Source organism: Rhipicephalus sanguineus, chromosome 4 (assembly GCF_013339695.2).
Source record: "Rhipicephalus sanguineus isolate Rsan-2018 chromosome 4, BIME_Rsan_1.4, whole genome shotgun sequence".
NCBI classification, from domain to species: domain Eukaryota; kingdom Metazoa; phylum Arthropoda; class Arachnida; order Ixodida; family Ixodidae; genus Rhipicephalus; species Rhipicephalus sanguineus.
The window spans coordinates 109932502-109941164 of NC_051179.1; positions in this window are offsets into that span (position 1 = coordinate 109932502).

The following is an 8663-nucleotide window of genomic DNA, read 5'->3' on the forward strand; positions in this document are numbered from 1 at the left end:
GAATAGCTGCTAATTTGTGATAGCCATATATATTTAATATGCTGAGCATTTCAGTCGTGGATTTGCCGCGAAGATTGGGTTGTGATAGATTGGATGTATTTTAGCATCTGTTTCTTCAGGATAACTTCTTGGGCGACTTGGTGTTTACTAAACATATTCTAGTGGCGTAAAGTCTGAAAAAGAAAGAAAGAAGAAGAAGGAGAGAAAAAAAAGACAGGTGCTACACTCGCTTTCTTTCCTCTTTTTGTACCGTTTTTTTTTTCTTTTTCAGAGTTAACGCCACTATAATCTAGTCTCCACCCATTATCGGTAACGAGATTATTAGAGCACAGCTTTACGACGTTGCAAGGGACATAAGTATATCCAAGCATAAATGCCACTGATATGTCACTTATTAATAAATGATTACATTTTTCTGCAGCGCACTGAAGAATATTTCTGCGACCGCCACAATGCCCACTTCCTACTTTACATCGTGCGTGTTAAATTACCCACATTATAATAATTTTTCTGCTTGCGAGGCTCGCAAGATTCACCAGATGGTCATGCATAACACGTTTAATATTAGCGCGTATACAGAGGGTTTTTAAAGACGATAGTCTTTCTTGGGGAACTTAAACGCAGAAATTTTGGTCTGTCTTTCTGTCTGTCTGTCTTTCTGTTTGTCGGCACGTCCCTCGATTCAGCCACTCGGCCAAAGTTGAACCACTTGCCCAAGGGCCAGCCGTCTCGAACTGGTACGGCTGTTCACACTTATGAACGTTGTCGATCAAAAAGTAAATATCATGCATATCTGAGGTGCAACATCACTAGGTAAGTATTAGGTGGCGTGTTCCTTTAATAGAAAATGCATACATACGTAATTTTAAGGACCCCAGTTTCTTAAGCTGCGCTGAAAATGCATAAGAATGGAAGCTTGAGCGAGTTGGTATGCGTTCATCTTTGTTGAAACAGCGCTCACTAGACGACGACGAAGTAAAAGAAGGCACAGGACAGGCGCTGCCTGTCCTGTGCCTTCTTTTACTTCGTCGTCGTCTAGTGAGCGCTGTTTCAACAAAGCTGAAAATGCGACTGCGCTGAAATTTGCCTTCCTCCGTGCCCTTCGCACGAGCTCATTGTTGTGTTTCGGTTTCGGTTCTGTATTGCACTGCACGAATGCCATGGGTTGGTGTTGAAAAACTTTAGTTTTGAGAAGGCCAAGAAGGTGAAAAAAAATATTTAAAAAATGAAAAAGCAGCGTTGTGGGCGGCCTTCAGGCTGCCGGTTGTGGGCGCCGCTCTGGCGTTCCTGTTTTACCCAGGCGACGTGTAAATAAAAGAGTGTGTGGAGAGTACTCGTTGAGTGCGGACGTTTCTCTGCTTCAGCGCTTCGCACCAAACCGCGTTTTCGGGCTGGCTGGCGTCCCCGCCGGTCGCGTTGGTCACCGCCGGTCTTCGTCTGCTGCTGCGCCGGGACTACCAGCACGCAACACAGCACTCATGTTTCCCGGCGTATTGCCAGATGGCGTCCATATCTCACACAGCGCCTCTTCTATCGTCTTTACACGACATTTGCAGCGAAGCACGCAGACACGCGGCCAATTTTTTTATACAGCACATATTTTTTGAAAATAAAAATTCTTTAGAGTCAGGCTCAGTTGTTAGCGCTGGGTATGCGTGCTTCTGTTTGGTTTCTTTGTCGCGTCTCGGCGAGCCGTTTTTCACGTTCATCATGCACCAACTGGCCCGTCAACAATCAGTGTTGTAGCTGGCGAAAGTAATCAGATCGCATTTACTAAGCAGACAGCGAAATAGACTCAATTATTCAGCAGCTTAGCCTAATTTAGTTTAGGCAGCGGACGTATTTAGTCAGCAGACAGCAAAGCAAAGGGAAGCTTTACAGCGCAACTAGTTTGCGAAAGTAATCAGATCGCATTTGCTCAGCAGACAGCGAAACAGACTCACTTTGTCAGCAGTTTAGCCTCATTTAGTTTAGGCAGGGGGCGCATTTAGTCAGCAGAACGCAAAGGAAAGGGAAGCTTTAATGCTCAACTAGTTTGCGAAAGTAAGCAGATCGCATTTACTCAGCAGGCAGCAAAGTGGGCATATTTAGTCAGCAGTTCAGCCTCATTTAGTTTAGGCAGCGGACGCATTTAGTCAGCAGACAGCAAAGCAAATTGAAGCTTTACAGCGCAACTAGTTTGCGAAAGCCAGCAGATCGCATTTACTCAGCAGACAGCAAAGCAGACGCATTTAGTCAGCAATTCAGCCTAATTTAGTTTAGGCAGCAGACGCATTTAGTCAGCAGACAGCAAAGCAAAGGGAAGCTTTACAGCGCAACTAGTTTGCGAAAGTAATCAGATCGCATTTGCTCAGCAGACAGCGAAACAGACTCACTTTGTCAGCAGTTTAGCCTCATTTAGTTTAGGCAGGGGGCGCATTTAGTCAGCAGAACGCAAAGGAAAGGGAAGCTTTAATGCTCAACTAGTTTGCGAAAGTAAGCAGATCGCATTTACTCAGCAGGCAGCAAAGTGGGCATATTTAGTCAGCAGTTCAGCCTCACTTAGTTTAGGCAGCGGACGCATTTAGTCAGCAGACAGCAAAGCAAAGGGAAGCTTTACAGCGCAACTAGTTTGCGAAAGCCAGCTGAGCGCATTTACTCAGCAGACTAAGTGCGATCAGCACTACGCTGCGAAAGTATCATAACGGATATTCATGATCAACATCCGGTAGCAGTGCGATGGAAAGTTGACCCGTAGGTAACACAACAGATAACATGCCTTTACCTCTGGAAGGTTGTACGATTGTGGTACAATAGATATGGTTGCCCGAGCACAAGTAAACAGCACGTGTGCAATCCTCATATGCAACGCTATCGTGTGTTGTCCTATTTCGGATTACCAACTGCTGACCCGGAAGTTACGAATTCCGTCCCGGCCGTGCTGGTCGCATTTCGATAGACGCGATTTCCTAGAAGTCCGTATACTGTGCGATGTCAGCGCAAGTTCACGAACATCATATGGTTTAAATTTTCGGATTCTTCCATTACGGCTGCCTCATAATGATATCGTGGTTTTGGGTCCTTCAGTCCCACAAAAAATAATAAAGCGAAAACCTTAGATGCCTCATAAAACGCGAAAAAGCGATCAATACATTGACTGAGAAGAAAAAGAAGAAGATAGGTTTCGTCTTCGACTCGTCTTAGGCCAATGCATAAGGGATCCTGTGAGTTTTTGTTATTATGGAACACCGACTCTCCTGCTTATCCGGTTGTTACGGTCGCCAATGTTCCTGCCCGCTGTCTTTTCAGAGAGGTGTTCAGAGGGGCTCTCTGAGATCAACGGTAGGATCAGATGTTGTTGCAATGTCTGAATTTCATTGGCTGTCACAATCAGATAATTGGATGTCATCGTCGGGCTAATTCTGAGGACTGAATAAGCTGTCCCAGGAACACACCACGAAGGCGCGGACAAGTTAGCACTAAGCCCGTTTTTAGTGCACCAACGAACACAGGCTGTGGTTGCAAAGACAGAGTCAGAGCCCAAAGATGCACAGAAAAAATGTATATCCTTAATTAAGGCTGTACAAAAATCTCACATAACATGCATACTTTGCCGGTTGCATAGCAATAAAACCCGTATTAGATTAAAAATAAAGCGGGAAATGATCGAATTACACTCAAAGTACGAGCTACTGCATTAGAAATATTGAGGAACACTAAACTTTCTTTTATATTCACAAGACTTGATCAAAGTCCGGTCAATGGCGAAATATTGAGACGTTTCTGGTAGAGACAATACATACACAGAAGCAATACATACGCAATAAGCGTTATCACCTTCCCCGGCAGCAATGCAGATTCGCCCTGAGTAAAACGGCTGAATACGCCTGCGCGCTTAACCCGACAGAAGCCGAGGAAGCGGTCATCGTCCTAGGAGCAGCAGCCGGATTCATCATTGTGGACTATGGCGTGTGGCCCATGTTGGATATAGACCATTATACTAAGCGACTGAAATGCTGCCACTTCCAACGTCGCCCGTGGCAATGTGGCCCCGCAATGCTACGTTTACTTTTCCCGACTGTCCTCATAGATGACGAAGAAACATTATGCCCCATTGAGCTGATATGGGTCCCGGCTTACTTGGGGAACTCGGGGAACGAGGCGGCCCACCAGTATGCCCGAAAATTCTTCAGTCGAGCGGTGGGACCCGCCTCTTATCCGGGGGAAATCGGTGAAGCCCTCACATCAAACCATGATATACGCAGTATTAGCGCCTATTAAGGCAGTTAAAACCACCCCCGCACCACAAGTTGCCCAAGCGCCAGGAGGTTGTGTGGCGCCGACTGCAAGCACATTGATTCGCATGTCCATAGATTTATGCACATGTATACCCAGACACAATTCGCGTTCCACGACGCGAGGTCGGTAGCATGCCCAATGAATGCCAACGGAACGCGATCGTGTAAGTGCTCCGGCTTCGCATCGCCTCATGTTCCCCTTTAGCAGAAAATGGTGTATTTTTTTTCATTCGAACGTAGGTAAGGATTGACGCAGTAATTTAACACTTTCTTTTGAAGGTAGCAACGCGCTTGCTGTAATCACCCGTATGTGCCACTTACTACAGCTGAAGTATTATTCCGCAGCCAACCTGGCAGGTTCACTGCAGTCCCATACAACGTGCCTTTTAAGATGGAGCTCTTTAGGCTTTTTGTTGCGCCGTGTAGTGCGAACAGGAATTATCATCATGATGTACTCATGATCATCATGAGTCACTCGCTTCGTCCTGTTCAGCTTCTGCTTCGCTTCCACAACACATGGCGCGGCTCTCCTTTCCTTTCCTTGCTGTTAAGAGCAAAGCTCTTTAAAGCTTTTTGAAACGCCGGGCATTACGAACTGGAATTATTATAATCACGAAGCTGTACGCGCTCTCATCGTCCTCTTCAACTGCTGCTTCGCTCCCACAACACGTGCTCCGATTTCTCCGGCGTGAAATACAAAAACTATGAGGGCAGAGTCTGTTACGCGGCTAAAAATCGCGTAACAACTAGTTAGGGGACTGAAATTGCGCACCATGACGTAACAACTAGTCATGCGACTAGAAATCGCGTAACGTCACGTAAGAACTAGTCACGTGACTAAAAACATGTAATATAACGTAAAAAGTAGTAACGTGACTAAAAATCACGTAACATCATTTAACTAGTCACGCGACCAGAATCGTGTAACATGACGCAACTATTGGCGTGGCTAAAAATCACGTAAAATGACGCAACATCCAGTCACGTGAATAAAAAGGTCGTAACATTTAGTCGCGTGACTAAAATCACGCAACATCGCGTAATAGCTAGTTCTCGCCATAAACCCTGCATGTTCCCGCTATAAACCACGTGACAGCTAGTCACGTGACATGTTCCCGTCAAAAGCCACTCAACAGCTAGTCAGGCGACTAAAATCACAGCATTACATAACAGGTAGTCACGTGACATGTCTAGCCACGGCTAGCCATATTTAGATAATAATAATAATAATATCTCGGGTTTTACGTCCCAAAACCACGATATGATTATGAGAGACGCCGTAGTAGAGGGCTCCGGAAGTTTCGACCATCTGGTGTTCTTTAACGTGCACCTAAATCTAAGTACACGGGCCTCTACCATTTCGCCTCCATCGAAATGGGACCGCCGCGGCCGGGATCGAACCCGCGACCTTCGGGTCAGCAGCCGAGCACCGTAACCGCTATACCACCGCGGCGGTAGCCATATTTAGAGTCATTAGCAAACTTTGAATCTCTAGCAAAGCTAACATACGTCGAACGCAAGCCCTGCTGATGGTTCTCGCCTTGTGCCACTACACTCTAAAAAAAATCGAGTATTTGGCAAAATTCATATGCATTAGTATGAAAACACACAATGTCTCGTGCCTATTGGTTTTGACGAGGCTGGCTTACTGTACATGCAAAAATAAGGTAACTCGTATGGCTGGTGCAATGAGCAAAACCATCTATCATTATTGGATCAAGCATAAAAAGGCAGATTTGCATTCACTATACGCCTGAGCCCTTACCAGCAACGGTGCCACCGTTATGAAAAATGCTCGAGTAGGGAACGGTGCTGGAGTGAATGTTTTGATAAACGGGCGTGTTGGCTCCAGACACACACCCGGGTCGACGATTTTTCATTGCTCTAAGCTTCCACCTTCCACTTAACGTTTGCCTTGCTTTCACTGCTGTCATGCTATGGCTTCTAACTAAAGTGACAAGCCGCGCGGGAAAAAGAAACTCGAGAAACTGTCAATTCGAAGGCATCTCTAATCTTCACACGCATCCAGTCGGTCAGCCTTAGCGCCCATTCATGGGACCAATAATCTTTTTTGCTATCATCATGGCGACGGGCTGACAGAGAAACTGCCTATGCTTTTTCTTTTGTCTCGTTTTCGGCCCGTGGTTAGATCCGCTATTTCAGTGTTCTAATAACGTCAATCGCAATCAATTTTCGCGATGTGCGGATGACGACGACGCTTCTTGAGATTGAGGGTCCCTTGTGCACCTTTGGTGGAAGATATTGAGTGCAGCGAACAGAACACCAGCGACCAAGCTGACGATTCCCAGGAGCCAGTAGTAGCTGTCGTACGACCCTGTTGCATCCCGAAATTTCCCTGCATGTTCGATGACAACATTTACAAAACAAATACGTGAATAAACAAAAACAATGTACCGTCAAAGAAGTAGTTGACTGTTTATAGTGCACTTGTATATGAGAGCTTGTACAATGTTTATTGTTGTTTGGCAGATAATCACCGCTTGATATGGACGCACTCACGATGACGCCTAGTAGCACATCTTCGTACCGACGAATAACGCCCATGATCGTGATTTAACGCTTGCGGTAGCTGGAGTTCTTAAAGAGGTCCTCTCAAACTTTTCCAGACCTCATTATTTTACATTGTTTACTTGCGGGTTGCGTAGACTTGAGGCTCAGGAGATTAGTTCGGCAAGAACGGCATCGATAGCGGCACACAGTCCGAAGGTATTCATCCTAGAAAACTGAAAATACAATAAAATACCCTCAACTCAATTTTCACGGGGTCGCCTGACCACGTTTCACTCGCCCTGTCACGTTTGAAAGCGCCCCAATGAGATGAACTGAAAGATCCTACGTACGGGAAGCTTGCATACCATGTTGCCCGTTATTTCCAAATTACTGAGGACGCCGTTGTGACAGTAACAAAAAATAAGGTGTTTGGAGAGTGACCCGCGCGTGCGAAATGATGCATGTCGCGAACGCCTCTATCATGTTTTGAAGGAAAGAAGATGGCTTTTAAGGGCTCGTTTTTGTTTGTTGGACACAATATAATGAGAACTAACAGACAATAATGCCAAGGAAAGTATAGGAGATGTTATTTGTAAGAATTTGGATATAAATGTGAAGAACGTGAAGAAGTCGAAGGAAATATAATTTGCCGGCGGCAGGGACCGAACCTGCGACCTTCGAATAACGCGTTCGATGCACTACCACTGAGCTAAGGCGGCGGTCATCCCCCCGTCCACTTTATAGGGTACATATGTGCATTTAAACCTAGGAGTGTTAGTCAGCGCCGGTCGCAGCCATGGCGGCGAGTGTGGAACACTCTTTTTTTCTGCCTGTTGACGTCACGTAGTACGTGATGCCAAAAAGGCGTCGCGTGCTACGTCATGTGCCTTCCCCCCAGCGCCATGGCATTCGGCGCATTCTGTGCCCGGCGCTGCAGTTTTCAAGCTCCAAAAGTCTAAGAGTGTCAGTTTATTTGGCGTTCAGTGAAAAAGCATGATAAAGAAAAACGAAAACCAGTAATAATCCCTTTTTTGATGCAGCGCCACGGTTACTTCTGACGTTACATTTATAAAATCACAGGCCAGCGCTCTGTGTCGTCATTTCCGCCCGCAATAGTTCTGGCGAGCGCCACTACGCGTTGATGCGGTCGGCACCTATGTAGGCGCTTCATAAATAGTGATACACGTGGACACCGCTGTGGTGAATCCCGCACAAAGATGGCATCAACAAGCACATTATAAACAATGATACTCGATATGCATGCCTTCAAAGCGTCGTGAAACGAGAAAAGAAACGCTACTCGCGTTGTGTCTTCCCTATAGCCTGGCCGTTAATTCTCACAGGGCGAGCGGGGAAGGCGGTGCGACAGCCAGGCGGAGAGCTATTTTCCGATATGAATGGATGTATGAGCGAGGCTTGGGCTAAAGCCGTGGTATGTTAAACCTCGCGGTATGTTAAAGCGTCGACAAAATTAGACTTCTTTTGGAAACGCGTGGAATGGGACGGTTGTAGTAACGGCGCATTTTTAGATTGTGAAGCATCTTATAGCGGAGTTCAATCCTGTGGTGGTGGCATGCGGAGTGACCACCTTTACTGCGCATGCGCAAGCCCTCCCCACACACCCCCTCTCCCTCTCCCACCCCTCTCCACTTCCCATTTCCCCTCCCCTCTCATCTTTCCCTCTCTCCTCTCCCCCTCTCCCTATTGCCTCTCTCCCCTTCCCTCTCCACTCCCCCTCTGAAACGCGGGCTCTACATGCCGAAGCGCTGCTTCGCATCGCCTCAGGCCCACTTTAGCGGGAGATGGTGTGATTTTTTTTTTAGAGCCTGGTGGCACACATGTCACCGCCCCGTTATAAAGGGGGCGCTCATAGCA